This window comes from Saccopteryx leptura, chromosome 10 (genome assembly GCF_036850995.1).
Source record: "Saccopteryx leptura isolate mSacLep1 chromosome 10, mSacLep1_pri_phased_curated, whole genome shotgun sequence".
NCBI lineage: Eukaryota > Metazoa > Chordata > Mammalia > Chiroptera > Emballonuridae > Saccopteryx > Saccopteryx leptura.
Window position 1 is genome coordinate 78,169,821 of NC_089512.1, and position 17,528 is coordinate 78,187,348.

Here is a 17,528-nt window from a genome sequence, read left to right on the forward strand (position 1 = left end):
GCTGAGACAACATTTACGTAAGTTTTATTACAGTATATTGCTGTAATTGTTCTGGTTTATTATTAGTTAATGTTAATCTGTTACCATGCCTAATTTATAAATTAAACTTTATCATCGGTATATATGTATAGGAAAAAATATGATACATATAGGGTCAGTACTATTTGCATTTTCAGGCATCCCCTGGGTGTTGTGGAACATGTCCCCCGTGAAAGAGGTAGATATACGGGGGTCTTGCTGTACTCATGTGATGTCTGGATTGGGAGGACCATGTACCTCATATAAATAGAATAGGCTTCCTCAAATGAAACTTCCTCAGGGAAATGGAAATAGAGCATGCAGGGAACGGAAGATGGCACTAAAATAAGAAAATAAGGTGCTCACTCAGACCACCTGTGCTGCATTATGTTTAATTTGATTTTCGTCTCTGCACATCCCATTCTGTTGAGTTCACACCAGAAAGATCTAACTGGAGCTCTATTGAGGTTTGTGTGCTTCAGTTCTGGGCGGACGTGAGCACCGACGTCAGTTACAACTGCATCTTTTGTTGGCCTCCTGAGTGGAAGGGATGAGGCACAGTCTTATCAATGGGTTGTTTGGCTAGGACCACACACCATGGCATACAGAAATTCTACTTAGAGACCTAGAGAGAAAACCTTTGGTGTTTTACACAGATAATTCAGTGTTTTCATTTTATCTTTTTGTAGCTTTGAAGTTCAGCAGAGTCGGGAATCCATTGAGAATAGCCTGTAAAGGTAAGTGTATTTATTACATGGCTTTGACAAACATTGCCTTTACAACATTGATTTTTCTTTTATTCAGAGATTTAAACACTTGGATTAAAGATATAGCTGACAGGACAACTTCCTTAACCACCTGCTCATCCTCCCCGCTAGGCAGAAGTTCTGAGAGATTGTTAGCAGGAAGCAGGAGGAGATAAACTGATATGCTGAGGGTACCCAGATTCAATTGTTTGCTTGCTGACTTTTGCTTTCTTCTCAACAGTTAAGACATTTCACTGGAGCTAAGTTTACCAAGATTAATGCTAGATGGAAAAAGAATGCGCTCATACCCCTTCTGGTCAATAGTTCCATAAAACCAGCCGGCCAGATAAAGCATTTAAAATAAAATGCAGAGTGGCATTTCAATTGGGTTGGATGAAATTTATCATGAAAGTCAGTTTGTGCAGTTGCGTGGAGGAGCTACCTTTGTGGAAAGGAGAAAGCCAGCCAGTTTGGTGTAGCTAATTTCATTCTACCCAGTCACTGTGGCCCTAAGTGAGTCACAGGAAATAAACTTCCAGGTTTGCAGCACTGTGAGAAGCACCTACTCAGCCTCTGTGAAACATTTCAGTCGAGTCGGGTTTTACATGGAAAAATGGAATTGTTTCCTCTTTGTTAGATATACTTATAAGGAAACCACTGTACAGCATTGTTCTTTGGTTCATTGCTTAATTTCTGTTCTGCATGAAGTATTTTAATTTAAAGAATTCATTCTAGAGAATTATAGGGCTGCAGTTTCATCAAGAGTCTTTGGTGGCCAGGGTGAAATATGCCATAATTTTACCTTTGTTTTCATCATCAATTATGTTTGTAACAATTTTAGGTTTTTTATGCCATTTTTATTATAATAATCATGACTGTGACCACTTTAGTTAAAGTTGTAAGGCCATTTTGATTTATATTTTAGGATATTCCTAACTTTATGACAAATCTGCTTCTGGGGTTGAATTTTTAATGTTTATTTTGAGGGTGAAAAAGAATTGTATGGAGAAATTGGAGAAAAGCCTCTTTGATTAATCAAAACACGAGCTGTAAAAACACTCTTTTGAGGATTTGCTTTGGGATGACTAAACCCTGGTGCACGAAGCTAGATGGTTGCCTAGGATGATATTTCTGTAACGGTTGGGCACTAGTGAAGAAAACACTAACTGGAGGAGTAGATAATTCTTATTTTATATAACTCACATATATAACTCACAGATATAACTCACATATTTCTGAATCATTGAACCACATCTTGGAATAAAGCAGTACTTGAAAACTTGTAGAAAAAAATTCTCATAAATTATTCGAGTTAGTCATGAGGTAGCAATCTTCAAGACCTTGAGATTTTCAGGTATAGTTATGGTGTTCATATTCCTCTTGGGGAGTTTTTTTCATGCTGGGATAGCCCATTCCTTCTTCTCTCAGGGAAAATTCTTTGTTAAGTTGCTCTTCTGGAGACAGACATAGGTTTAGTCCTGCTTTGGCTTTCATTAACTGTTGGACCATGGGCAAGTGACTCATTCCCTCTGTGTCTGAGTTTCCTAATTTGTGAAATGAGGATAATAATATTGTTTTCCTAATAAGGTTGTTGTGGAATGTAAATGAATGTTTATGTGTCAAGGGCTTAGAACAGGTCCTAGACCATGGTAAGTACTCAGTAGATGTTAGCTGCTGCTGCTCTTGTTAATATTATTGTCATCAACTTTAGCATCCTTATGAATGCATTCATTAGCTATTTTGAGAAGTCTGTTCTTTTTGGAAGCTGCAGGTTCATGTTTCCAAAATAAGCATGTTGTTATTAAAGAAGCACAAGTTTTGCTGTGTCTTTCGGCATCAAATGGAAAGGTAACTTTCAGGTTATATGAAAAGTGAGGTCTCTAGATGTAAAAAGTTGTCAGGTTGAAGTTTTATAGGCATCAGGATAAATACTTTCTTTGGCTGTGTGTGGGTAATTACTAATTAATATAGTCTTTAAGAAATTAGTGACCTGCTTGCTAATTCGATGATTCTTAAATGAATAAAGCATTGGTTAAGTACAGGAGAATTTTTCCCCCTCCCCTTTTGTTCCTGTCTGCTGTCCATTTTTTTTTCCTAATAGCACCTTTATTTCCTTTTGAAGTATTTAGACTAGTGGAACTGTAACCTGGGGCCCTATTCAGGAGCCTATATTCAGCCTAAGGATGGGTACATGACCACCAGCCTGGTTAAGTGGGTGCATTTGATCTTGAGCTAAGGGATTCTCCTTTCTCCCAGCAGGCATTCTGTGTGGCATACCTCTGTGAGACCACTGTAACTGTTCCCATCTTCTAGCCTCCATGCCTGTCTTGGCCACTGATGGTCTCCCAGCCTTCTTATCCAGTCTGCCATGGATTCACTGAGGCTCTGATTCAATTGGTTTCTGTTGCTTGTAGCCAAAGCACCCTAACTGATAGAGTAGTTTATGGACTTAGATATGGAATAAATGGGGTATGTTTGGAGGTTTACAGTTAAAATACCACTCATTACTTTCTTCCATTATGTACAAGCAACTGGAGACATTTTCCGCTATTTTACAAACTGGGCAGAATTCTCCATTAGTATTTCAAAAGTGGGCTATGTTGCTGGACTCTTTAGTACTCCTGTGTTGGTTAAAAGAAGTCACTTTTGGCTGCTTCTCTAAGCTCTCACAGGACCTGTGTGTTTATGGGGGTAGGGCTAGAAATGAGAAGAGAAGCAGAGAGGTCATTCTCTCCACCTGGGGCCCTGGTCTCTTGTGGCATGGGGATTGTGAAGACATCGAGATTTCTTTTTACTCACCCAGCATCCCAAAACTAAACTCTTTAAATCTTTTTCTACTTTTTCCTGAATTTTTACTCACCCTTTGAACACTTTTTTTTGTCCTACTGAACACCTTCTTTTCAATGATGTGTGAAATGTGATTGAAAACTCAATTACTTTGGTTTCTGAGAATGGAGTGGGCAAGTTTGCTTTGTTTCCCTCGTGTCTTGTTGGTTGACTGCTTCTGTGTTCAGTGCGGTGCCTAGAACAAGGCTGGTTAATGACTTTTTTTCGCAGGAACATCTATTTTGCCCTCCTGTGAACAGAGAGTGCAACAGCATTGTAGAGTGGAAAGACCTCGCCATGGTGTTGGGAAGCACTCCTCCAATTTGGGATCTGCTGCTGGCCAGCTTTATGACTCTGGGAGGCGCACCTGGCTTTTCTTATGGTTTCAGGATCCTCCACTGTAAAATCAGGATGAGCTAGCCCTGCCTACTCCATTGGGCTGTTTTGAGGGTGACATGAAGATAATGCATGAAAAAGTGCTTAGCAATTGTAAAGTGCATCACATCAAAGATAAATTTTTTTAATTTAGACAATTAAATTTAGTGGGGTGACATTGGTCAATCGGAGTACATAGATTCAGAAAAAACATCTCCACATCGTTTGGACAGTCGATTATGTTGTATACCCATCACCCAAAGTCAAATCATCTTCTGTCACTCTATATTTTGTTTCTCTTTAAGCCCCTCCCCTTCCCCATCTCCCTCCTTCTCCACCCCTCTCCTCCCCCTGCTAACCACTGCACCCCTGTCTATGTCCATGAGTCTCAACTTTGTGCCCCACCTATGTATGGAATCATACAGTTCTTAGCTTTCTCTGATTTACTTATTTCATTCGGTATAATGTTATCAAGGTCCATCCATGTTGTCGTAAATGATACTATGTCATCATTTCTTATGGCTGAGTAATATTCCATTGTATACCACATCTTCTTTATCCAATCCTCTATTGAAGGGTATTTTGGCTGTTTCCATGTCTTGGCCACTGTGAACAATGCTGCAATGAACATGGGGGTGCATATGTCTTTACATACCCATGTTTTCAAGTTTTATAGGTATATACCCAGTAAAGGGATTGCTGGGTCATATGGTAGTTCTATTCTCAATTTTTTAAGGAACCACCATACTTTCTTCCATAATGGTTGCACTAATTTACATTCCCACCAACAGTGAATGAGGGTTCTTTTTTCTCCACAGCCTCTCCAGCACTTGTTATTACCTGTCTTGTTGATAATAGCTAATCTAACAGGTGTGAGGTGGTATCTCATTGTAGTTTTGATTTGCATTTCTCGAATAGTTAGTGAAGATGAGCATCTTTTCATATATCTGTTGGCCATTTGTATATCTTCTTGGGAGAAGTGTCTGTTCATGTCTTCCTATTTTTTTTATTGGATTGTTTGTTTGTTGCTGAGTTGTGTGAGTTCTTTATATATTTTGGATGTTAGCCCCTTATCTGAGCTGTTATTTGAAAATATCATCTTCCATTTAGTTGGTTGCCTATTTGTTTTGTTAACAGCTTCTTTTGCTGTGCATAAGCTTCTTAGTCTGATGTAGTCCCATTCATTTATCTTTGCCTTCACTTCCCTTGCCTTTGGAGTCAAATTCATAAATGTTCTTTATGGCCAAGGTCCATGAGTTTAGTACCTGTTTTCTTCTATGTAATTTGTTGTTTCAGATCTTATGTTTAGTTCTTTGATCCATTTTGAATTAATTTTTGTGCAAGGAGGTAAACTGTAGTCAAGTTTCATTCTTTTGCATGTGGTTTTCAATGATAATTATTAATTATTATTATGTCACATATATTTATTAAGCCAGTTGAGAAACTGAGGGCTTGTTGTATGAGGCTGAGTAGGAAAAGGAGGTAAGTTTTAAACAAATGTAAAAACCTGACTTCGTGTTCCAAGTCAAGTCTGCACCCACCACAGAGATGTGCTGTAGAATTGGGCACCTGAGACCTGTATGATTAGGTTAATGAATACCACCCCAATAAAGGAAAAACAAAACAGAACAGAATGAAGCTCGGACTCTGTGTTTAGTGCTTGTGCCGGATATTTTTTCTCTATGCCGCCTGCTCCTTGCTCCTCACTCCTCGGAAAGGCTCTGGTCCCTGGAGGCTCACCTCTGCGTCAGCACTCCCTGGGCTGCCTCGCTTCCTGCCTTCCTGCTGGACGAGCCAGTGAAGCCCTGGGCAGCAGCCAGAGGAGGCGAGGTGGGGATCTTCTCCCCCACCTCCTTGCAGCAGCGCTGGTTGGCAGTGGCTGTGTTTCTCTAAGGAAGGCCACAGTTCAGTCCGTGTGGGGTCTGCTGCAGCTTCAGCTCTTTCTACCACCTGTTAACTCTTACCTTTCCCTTTTAAGACTGGGGTGGGAATGGTTTCATTTTTGCTGTCTCTAGTATTATTAGAGCTCCCCTCTTGGTTTCCCTTAACCTTACCCACATCCTTTATGGAATTCACCTCAGTTACCCCGGGTGAAGGTGCTGGCTCCTTCCTGCTGTGACCTTAATTGCACAAAGGAACTTTATATTTTTTTCTGCTTCAGTTTGGTTCAACAGATATCTCTTTAAGACTTTCTTGTGCCAGGGACATAGTGAGTGTTTACTGTACACTTTCAAGAACTGGACATTTTGGTAGTACAGTGGGGGTATTATGTTAGTTTTTTAAAAAGCAAGTTTGGGAAATTGAAAAACTTCGTTAACCCTAGTATATAAAGATATTCAATATTATACACATTGTGAATTATCTTTTAAAATTTATTTTTATTTTTATCAAAGCAGCATATCTATACTGTTAATGAAGCACCACTTAAAGGCAAATATGGAAAGTCTACACCCCCCCTCCTTCCACCTTTCTCCCTCTTTTCTGACCCCTTTAAACTTCGATACTTCTGATGGTTGTCTCTTTCTAAATAATGTTCTTATACTGTTATTTCCTGATATATCAATTTTAGCAGTAGCTTTTTCACACTCCCCACTTCTACCACATCTGGTCCTCATAGATTCCTGACATACTTACATAATGATATCACAATTTTTGTTTGTTATGTGTAATACTGCTCACAAAAATTAGGGGATCAGGGAACATGCAGATACTCCAGTACTTTCAGCTTTCTCTACAGTGCATTTTCACTAATGAAATAAAGTTGGTTTTGCATCTCATTTGCATAATTAAACAACTTTCTTTGACTTGTCGTTTGCTTTTCTAATGTTCTTGTTTAATAAAAAACAAAAAATCAGATGTTTCTTTGTTATCACTTCATGTTCATTTTGAAATATCCCTTGATTTTTGTGAGCAGTATATTCACATTATCATGTTGGCCTGGTTGGCAATATTTTCTTTTACATATAATCTTTTGTCATCCTTGGAATTAACTAACATGCTCTTAGAAATTCACTTTCCTGAGTATCTGCCTTGTGAGGTAGGTAGTAAGAGCATTCCCATTTTACAGATGTGAAAATGGAGGCATGAGGCTAAGTATTTTGCCCAGAGTCACACAGCTAGTGTTAGAATTGGAATTAGTCAATAGCCAGTCAATCTGCAAAGCCTGAAATCTTAATCATGACATTATTTACAAACACTGTCACTTCAGTTGTCATCCTAATGGCTACATTAAAAAAATAATAAAGCAAAAACCAAAACAAAACAAAACTTAAATTCTATCTTCAGAGATTCAAAATCAGTAGACTTGAGGTGGGGACACAAGAATCTGTAGTTTAAAAAACTCCACAGGTAATTCCATTGATCAGCAAGGTTTGAACACTTCTCTACATCCTGTCCTTACTGTAATTACCGTAATTACCATTATCACCATCACCACCACCTCCATTGGCAGCAACCAATGACAGTCTCACATAATGCTCTCAGTAGCCAGCAGAAACCTTCGTGTCCCTTAGAATAGCTGCTTTTTGATCTCCTAGGTGAGCAGGAGATCACTTGTGGGCGATTCAGGAAATGATTTATCTGGCCATTTTTAAGTGTGGCAAGTGCTTTGGGAGGAACTGTGCCCCACTGAAGTAGACAAAGTTATTTTTCTCAGCTCAGCTGGTTGTTACTCTATCTGGTAGAAAAGCAATGAGAACACTGTCCCTGCCCTTATCCCTGACCTTAAAGGGATTCATTATTTCTAAGAGTCCCCTAACATGGCATCTAGAGGGAATACAGCTCAAGTGAAAGAGAAACTTTGATGTCTTTCTCCTATTTGATTTCCCTTCACCCCTTCCCCCAGTGCTGTGGCTTCCTTGTTTATCAGGCAGGAGAGAAGCAATACAATTTGGCCTGCGGTTTTCTCATCTCTAGGTGTGAAATTATTTCAGAACTATAATAATAATAATACTTTGCATTTCTATAGTCCTTTTACTTGAAGATCTAAAAGTGTTCCTTTGGTGTTAATAGAGCTTCCCAGCACCCTCTGAAGTAAGTAAGTATTATTAGAGAGTTCCTCCAAGAACATTTTTACTTGAAATCCCATTTGTGACTTGAAAATGCTTTTGTATTATTTGGGACTCTCAATTATTTAAAGTGCCATGCATATAGGGCACTTCTTTATATTCAAATTTTATTCCCAGCACACTGAGGAAAATGTTGTCATTTTTTATGAATGGATGTGGCGTTATTTAGAGAGAATTAAAATAAAAGCATTGTTATTGTCTTTTATTTGAGTGTTTTGAAAGTATTCAGTAATGTTCACCAGCTAGGGAGCTGTCTGTCTGTCTAACAGTGAATGTTCCTGATTTCGGCAGCAGGACTTGCAGGGATGCATTGAACAGCTAGTGGGGACTTGCCCTGGAAGTGTGGTACCCTTTGGGAGCTCATGTCATGTCAAGGCAATTAAAAATATAAACTGATTTTGCATTTAGATTTAAAGGTTTAATTTGAAAAGTTACTGTGAATTTTGCATGCATGAATTTTAACCATGCATTTTAACCATGTATACATGATTATTATATTTTTCTCTAAATATTCTATTTCAGTTGCATTTGGGTTTATGCTCACTGGTGTCATTGATCAGAAGTGCTGAGGGCTGCCTACGCACAGAGAATTCAGGAAAAGGCCCTCTGAGTCTTAGTCCATGCTGATCCCCCTAGAGCAGGCATGGCCAACATACAGCCCACGGACCATATCCGGCCACATAATGAGTTTATGCAGCCCGCGAATAAATTTTTAATATTCTCTGCACGACGCACTGTGAAAATGAAATAAGTGGTACTTTTAAATTGTTATACAGAAACTACAATACCTAATCATTGTACAACAATGAAAGTTAAAATCTCAGCTACTCAGAAGCAGAAGCGTCTTTGATTATTGGAAATTGAGATATTTAAGAAGATAGTGATATGCAGAAAAGAATTCCGCATGTGACTAATCTAGGGTTAACTTCCAATAATTGGTTGAATGGATTCGCGGTACTTATTTTTTTTTTAAATTCCACTATAAAGATTTATAACTTTTGTACTCGTCTTTGCAATTTTTATAAGCAAATTGAATAATATGGAAATTTAAAAAAACTTGCCAAGAAATATTTAGTAATCTTCAGCTCAACTTATATTTGTGAACAAACTTTTTCTTTAATGAATCTAAATAAAAGTACAAGATCAAGATTGGATGAGTTACATTTGGAGGCTATGTTAAGAATAGCTACTACAAGTATAGAGCCAGATATTAAAAAAATAATAGGAGATGCAAAGTGCCTTAACACGTCACATAGGAGATGCAAAGTGTCTTAACACGTCACATTAGTTTTTTTGTTAATTTGTTGTACTAAATTACTTACATTCATTCATAAACAAATTACATAATAAAATTTTGTTTACTTAAATGAATTGTTTTTGTATTTAACATTTTTTAATTTTAATATTTTGTCCAGCCCGTGAAAACAGTTTTCTTTCTAAGCTGGCCCGGGGGCAGAAGCTGTTGGCTGCGCCTGCCCTAGACACTCCTTGTCCAGACAGTGTTGGATGGCCTGCTGTGTCTTTGTAAAGAAAGATGGGATTGTTTTGCTGTGGCTTTCAGGTCCCAATATTCATTTTCTCAGCATTTCCTAACCACCTCCATCAAAAGTCCTGCCACCTTACTGGAGTTCTGCCAGCTTCTCCCCAATGTCAGAAAAGCCCAGTTTCACCTAAATGAGATAAAAGGAAACAAAACAGGTTTAAACAAAACAAAACAACCTAAACTTGCTTTTATCCCTGTCCATTCTGATGGTCTCTAGCACATACCCTTCCGTGAATTTAGGCTTTTAAAAGAAAAATCTTTAGTGTAGGCCAGATTTGGGGGTAGGAGTGCTCAAATTGCTTCCAGCTTCTGGACATGCCTCTGAAACAAAGGGAATGCAAACTCTGTTGAAGTTCTTGAGATAAGAAAGGGGAAAAGTACACAAAGGGTTAACAAAAATTAAAAATTAATTTAAAATTATGCTGCCTCAAATTTACCACTGAAATAAAATTGTGAGATATTCTTGGGGTGCTTTATGACTCTTATGATTGAGAGCATGTCAGAGGATCACATGCTTAATTCTTTGCCTGGCATCTCAATTATCTAACTTTTGGGGGAAAATTCACTTAAGATCCATCATTTGAAGATTTGGAGGAAAGTGAGAATTATGAATCTCTCTCCAACGTTTTCTCCTGAGTCTTTTGCTTGAAGGAGGTCACATAAATTTGCTGCTAATTACATGAAGATAGATTTATCAGTGAAGATGCTTTTGGCTGCAAATAATCAAAAAGTCAATTCAAACCGGCTTAAACATTAAGGGAAGTGAAAGAAAGCTTCCCACTCTCTCTGTGTCTACTTGCTGAGCCTCATGGATGTTATGATTGATGGGAAGGCATAGAACCCTGACTCTGAGTGTCTAGAATCCAACCTCAGTCCACTGTTTTTCTGGTGCCAGGCAACTGGGACCTACCAGGGTGCCTTTGATGGTTGTCACTGTGCATCAAGCAGGGAGAAGATTTTGAGCACTAAGCTGTTGACAGATTGCTAAGCATTATCAATTATACTGTGAATTTCTCTACCACATTTGTGGTAGAATAAGGAAGAATTATCTCAAGAAGCAAGACATCCAGAGAGGGGCAGCTCCAGGCTTTGTTAATTTAGTGGCTCAGGATGTCATTAAAGTTTCCATTTCTTGCTCCTTTTTCTTTCTGCCATCTTTAGCCTGTTAAGTTGGTCCTCAGACTGGCTGCCATCATGGTTTTAAGATGGCAGCTTCATCTTGGGGATCTACCTGAACATAAGGTAGCATCCATTGGCCTAAGAGGCAGTCTATTCTTGTGTGTCCCTTTACAAGAGCAAGGGACTTTTACATAACCCCTCCGGCAGGCTTGCCTCAGGTCCTATGTGGCTGATTGCAGTCACATATTTCTTCTTATATCAGACAGTGGCACCTGATGGGATTACCTTAATTGGTTTAGTTTGTTCTTATCATGGTACATAGAGAAAATGATAACATTTGGTCAGCACATTAAGTAAGCAGAAGAGGCTGTTCACAGATGTAGGAGGCTGATGTGTATGTTTTGGGGGTGTGGGTGGGGGGCCCTGGCTGCCCTGGCCCTGTTCTGGCTGCCCTAGGAGCAAAGGGATGTATATCAGAGCAGTCTCTGGTTTAAACTAGTCAGGATTTACCCCTGAACTGTGAAAATCCCTAGGGACATGGCTTTGTGAAGGGAGTTCAGCACAGAAAACTGGCACTGTACCTGGAAGACAGAAGAGGAGGTGGCTGTTGGATAGGCCTTCAGCCATATCTGCTGGGTAGATGTTTCTCGTCTTTACATATATACCTAATGTGCTTTTTTAGTGCAAAGTAATTGTTTGTCTATCAAATCAAACCTACTCACAAACTTGACTGATGCATTCAACACCATGACCTCCTGTAATATGCCAGGAACATGCTGTATGAGATGCAAGCAACATGGGCCCTGCTGATGGCTTTATACTTTGGGGAGGGAGGCAGATCAAAACTGTTAAATAAGCAATGCATATATAATTAAAAATTATGCTAAGTCCCTATTCATCAAACGATGAACGTCAAAACAGAGCAGACTTTCTCATGTGGGGAGGTCCAAGGGCTTCTTTGAGTTAATAGCAGCTGAGATCAGAAGGAAGGACAAAAGGGAGGAATCACTCACGAAGAATGGGGAATTAAGGTTCATAGTTTTGACTCTTGTAACTACTCACTTGTTTTAAGAAACAAACAAACAAACAAACAAACAGCCACAAAAAGAACGGAAGATGGGGCAGTTGCTCTGAGACCACGGCAGCTTGCAGGCACACCGCTGAGGTACTGCGGGCTTGGGTCCAGGGCGCCACAAAAGAAAACCGCAAAATGCAGGTTATGATCTTTTCACTGGAGGAAGGCCCTGCCTGCAGGTTATAGAAAAGGCAATATCTGTGAAGTGCAATAAGATTAGATACGCCTGTACTGATCCAAGGGCAGGTTGGACCCAGAGCCTTCTGAGGCGTTGGACAAGGAAGCAGTTTACTCTCAATAGCTAACATGAGCAGGACAGGTAAATGGATAAACACGTTTGCTCCACATGTCTCTCAGTGTCTCCATTCTTTTTTTTTTCTTTTCTCTCCTTGCCTGTGCCCCAACCAGAAGCCACCCAGCAACCCTGTCTGAGGTTGGTGCTTATACCAAGTAAGCTATCTTCAGCACCGAGGGCCGGCACTCCGACCAATGGAACTACTATCTGAGAGGGAGGGGGAGAGAAGCAGATTGTGCCCTGACCAGGAATTGAAACCGGGCCGCCAGGCTCTATAACTGAGCAAACCGGCCAGGGCCTCAGTGTCTCCATCCTAAACTGCGGTGACTGTCTTGGGAGCTGCATAGCCTCTCACTGTTGCTCCTCCCTGTGTTCTGCTCTGCTCTGCACAGCTGGGGCCACCATGACTGCCTCTGCAGCTCTGCCCCCTGCAAGGGCTCAATGGAGATGAACAAGAATTACTCCTCAGCTATAAGAAATGATGACATCGGATCATTTACGACAACATGGATGGATCTTGATAACATTATACTGAGTGAAATAAGTAAATCAGGAAAAACTAAGAACTGTATGATTCCATACATAGGTGGGACACAAAATTGAGATTCATGGCCATGGACAAGAGTGTGGTGGTTACCAGAGGGAGGGGAGGGGAGGAGGGGGGGTGAGGAGGGGAGGGGCACAAAGAAAAGCAAATAGAAGGTGATGAAAGAACATTTGACTTTGGGTGATGGGTATAGAACATAATCAAATGTCAGAATGACCTGGAGATGTTTTCTTTGAATCTATGTACTCTAATTGATCAATGTCACCTCGTTAAAATTCATTGTTTAATTAAAAAAAAAAAAAAAAGAATTACTGCAGTGCAATTCCCCTTTCCTGAGGGAACGTATCCAAATGGCTTGATGTAGGTCAGCTGCACAACCTTGCTGGGTCAGCTGTGGCCTGGGCACAGGGTCCACCTGCCTGGCTGCCTACTTAATTCTACTTAATCCTGCTCAGCAGAATTGGGAGCGAGCCTCTGAGACGGTGAAATATAGGGCAGATGGAATAACACTGTTGCTAAATGCTTTTCCAGGTTCCCCAACTTAGTAACACTGGTACTGTCCCAATGATGTTAAATGACTTAGTTACTGTGCTAGTTATTTAGCTGAGTACAGATGCCTGCAGGGCTCTGCACACAGCAGTTCTTAGGAAGTAGTCAGTGATGGTGATAATAACAGAGGTAACTGTGAGGAAAGTGGTAGCTCCTTTCAATGATGCAGGTCACTTATATTATTTTAATGGAAATGCTTCTTTGTTTTGCAGATGAAGACCCATTTTTGTAAATGCCAGTCTGAATCTTAAATTACTGTACAATTACGTTATTCATATTACAAAAATAATTCATTTGCATTTTGGAATATTAACAAACAAATTAGCAAAAGAGAAGAAAACAGAAGTTGCTCATAATCCTACCACACAGAGATGACTGCCTATGACATTGTGGGGTGTTTTTTTCTAGTCAGTTCTCTATGTAGGTATGTTTTTTTAAAAAAGGGCATCAGAAGGAAAGGGGTGGGGGAGGTAGTGAAGAGTGAAGGGAGTCAAATACTGTGTATGGTAACGGAAGATTTGTTCTGGTTGGTAAACACAGTGAGTTTTATACAATATACAGATGATGTATCCTAGAATTGTATACTTGAAACCTATATAATTTTATTTACTAATGTTACCTCAATAAATTTAATTAACAGAAATTGGAACATGGCTTTTCCACTTAACATTATATTGTGAACATTAAGAATTCCTCATGAAAGGCTGCGGTTCCTTTGACAGCGCAGAGCAGGAGTGCGCAGAGCGGGGGTGCGCAGAGCAGGGGTGCGCAGAGCAGGAGTGCGCAGAGCGGGGAGTCAGTCCTCAGGCCCCAATGGATTGGAAGGCCAACCCGAGGTTCTGTTGCAGTGTGGATACCGGGTGGTGATTGTTAAAGTTGGTCAGAAAGTACGTTTGCGTGATAATGATCACGCTTGTCCCTTGGGCCACCCCTTTCCGAAGATAATTTGCATGAAGCTCATTTACTATTTTGCAGGGAGGGTGGCTCAGCTTCCCTGTAAGGAAAATAATCAGCGTCCCCTCAGGGTTCCAGGAAGCTCCCTTGCCGCTCAGGTCGGGCAGCCCCTGCAGGCTACACTTGCTTCTCCTGATAAAGCATAGGCAGGCACGCCAAATTGCTTTGCTCCAGCTTAACCCTACTCCAGAATGAATCCACAAACACTACAAGGGGAGAGCTTGTGAACATAGGCTGCACAGAACTCAGAAAGCGTCCAGCCTACTTAATCCTTTTCCTACTTCATGGGGAAAAAGTCTGTTTATACTTGAACTGCAAATTACGAGATCACAAAAATGAAGATCGGATGCTGTGCTAGAAGTCAGCAGCATGTTTTCTCATTTCCCTTAGAGCCATGGGCTGATTCTCAGTCAGCTTTCGGTAGGGAAGTGCGCACTCTTTCTAGAGTTCTTAGATTCGTCCCAATGATGTGACTGTGTCTGTGTTCCCCTGGTTTAAACACAGAGTATTCATTAAAGTGGATTTCGAGGACTGGGGCATCTCTTCAGGTCATTACCTCCCTCTGCCCCCGACTCTCCCCTTAGATGACTGAGCCGGCCAAGGGCACTTCTCCACTCTGTTCTTGGAGAGCTTGACTGAGAGGTGAGTGGGATCACAATTGATGTGCCCTACTGCAGAGTTTGGGAAGCACCCTGGCACTTAGAAAGCACATGGGTCCTCCTGGGTGAAGATGATTCCCCTGCAAAACAGTCCGTCTTTTTCCTTGCTGGCGTGTTTGCTGGCAAACACCCACTGAAGCTGCTCAGGCAAGCCTACTGCCCCAGAAGCACCTCCGAGCTTTGTCCCTGCCCTGTTGTGGGCCTCCCCACCTGGAGCGTTGAGGGGCCTTGGCAGGTCTGCTGCAGTCTCTCTCCATCTCAAGGAAGTGAATGTGATTTTCTTGCCTGTGTCTTGTTTAATATGTGTCTGTATCTTCCGGCAGTCTTGGGCTAGGATCTACAAGGCCATTTGGTTTGACACCAAAGGCACTATCTGTGTAGAGCCAGTCATAATGAATAACTGTAAACATGATTAGATGCCTGCCCAGCGGGGGTGTTAGCCAGAGGCGTGTGAATCTGCTTGGAGGGGCAACAGCTGAAATGTCAGAGTAGTTTACCATCTCCTGGGTGCAGACATTGGGAGAGTTTTCTGTCTGAAAAATATTCCAGGCATCAGGACCTTAACTTTCCTTTCTGTGGACACAGGTACTCATGCTACTGATTTAGAAATGAGGAAAGCTCCATGTGTATCACAAGTGTAGGAGATTCAGAGTGAGAAAGAAGTGCAAATGCAGGGGGCTTCAAAAATGGGAATGAATTGTGGTCACCATCAACCCAGGATACATTTGTTAAGAAGCATTTATGAAGAACTGTTTATATATGATGCTGAGTCTGCTTGTTCTACAGGGACCTGCTAACCTGCTCCATTCTTTCGGCAAACATTAAAAACTGACACTAGCAGGAAGGGAAGATATCAGGACAGGGAATGAAAGCATGTGGAGGTTACATTGTAACAATGTGCAACCACTATGCCATTGCTATTATGCTACTGCGATCTGCAGTTACCATCTGGTCCAAAAAGGAACCCAGCATCTTTAGATTGTGATATACTCTAGGCCAGTGGTCCCAAACCCCTGGGCCATGGACCAGTACCGGTCCATGGGCCATTTGGTACCGGTCCGCAGAGAAAGAGTAAATAACTTACATTATTTCCGTTTTATTTTATTATTATTATTATTATTTTTTGTATTTTTCTGAAGCTGGAAATGGGAGAGACAGTCAGACAGACTCCCGCATGCGCCCGACTGGGATCCACCCGGCACGCCCACCAGGGGCGGATGCTCTGCCCACCAGGGGGCGATGCTCTGCCCCTCCAGGGCGTCGTTCTGCCGTGACCAGAGCCACTCTAGCGCCTAGGGCAGAGGCCAAGGAGTCATCCCCAGTGCCCGGGCCATCTTTGCTCCAATAGAGCCTTGGCTGCGGGAGGGGAAGAGAGAGACAGAGAGGAAGGAGGGGGTGGGGAGAAGCAAATGGGCGCTTCTCCTATGTGCCCTGGCCGGGAATCGAACCTGGGTCCCCCGCACGCCAGGCCGACGCTCTACCGCTGAGCCAACCGGCCAGGGCCTGATGTTTTATTTTTAAAAAATGACTAGATTTCCTCTGTTACATCCGTCTAAGACTCACTTTTGATGCTTGTCTTGGTCACGTGATACATTTATTCATCCCACCCTAAAGGCTGGTCCTTGAAAATATTTTCTGACATTAAACTGGTCCATGGCCCAAAAAAGGTTGGGGACCACTGCTCTAGGCAACGTGGTAGTCATTTTTCAGAATTTTCTCATGTATTTGTTATCACAGTTTATGGGACTGATATTATTCTTCAGAATTTAACAGGTAAGGGGGAAGTGAAGTAACTTGACCAAGGTTGCACAGTTTGTAAAGAGGTACGACAGAACAGAGAGTGCAGCAGACCTTTGTCCAGCTAGGGCAGGGGGAGGAGAATTGTCATTTCTTTGGAAAGGCAGAGGATATTGGTGAGATTTGTGCTGCATTTCTTGATATAACTTTGAACGGAGTTGGGATTATTTGGGGGCATGCATGCCTTAGGCCTGCAAGTGCTCCTTTCTGCAAAACTGATGTGTTTTCTTTTATGGTCAATTCATTCAGATTCACTCATCCCCTTTTTCTGTAAGTTGAGCACCTGTTTTGCAGAGAGCTAGGTTTAAGAGCAATGGAAGGGTTGGAGAGTTGAGACTGGTTGCTGAAGAGGGTATCCGAGGAGAGTTAGAACATACAGCACTTCCTGGCGAGTACAGCAAGAAGCAGAATTCAGGAGCTCGCTGCAGGAGTTATTGGGTGACCTCTTGGTAATGTGTCTCTTCCCATTGGGAACCCCGGTTAGCATTCTCAAGTTAGGGACTGGCATTTGTTCTGCGCTGTCAGCCACAAGAAGAGACCCATTAACAACAGGTGATTTCTTTGTGATGGCTAATTTGTGAGCTCAGACATATATATGAAAAAGAGATGGTGTGTAGATGCGGAGGAAGGACCTTCCTATCAAACAGTGGACTTCCTCTGTGACACACATGCAGGGGCAGCCCCAGATATAAATCACTGTGAGGTAGGCAACAGCTGCTTTTTGTACCCTACCTCTCAGAGCTTGTGATATCCACCCCTCCCTGACTCAGGCACGCAGCCTTCATACATGCTCCTGCAGGTTCTCAGTGCCCTGCCTATCTCTTTTTAGTGGTCCCTCCTCCTTTATTTTTTCATTTTATTATTTTTAAAAGATTGTATTTCTTGATTTTGGAGAGAGGAGAAAAAGAGAAAGGCAGGAGTGGAGGAGAGGAGTGGGAAGCATCAACTTGTAATTGTT

The 17,528-nt window shown here is 41.5% G+C and overlaps 1 protein-coding gene across 1 annotated transcript in view; it reads left to right on the forward strand.

Moving 5' to 3' along the window:
• Nucleotides 1-17,528, forward strand: part of FHIT (fragile histidine triad diadenosine triphosphatase) — a 1,908,162-nt gene that overhangs the window by 81,179 nt on the left and 1,809,455 nt on the right. Inside the window, exon 2 of the mRNA XM_066350737.1 lies at nucleotides 708-755. The gene's annotated coding sequence lies outside the window, so the exon portion shown is untranslated. The remainder of the gene's footprint in view (nucleotides 1-707; nucleotides 756-17,528) is intronic.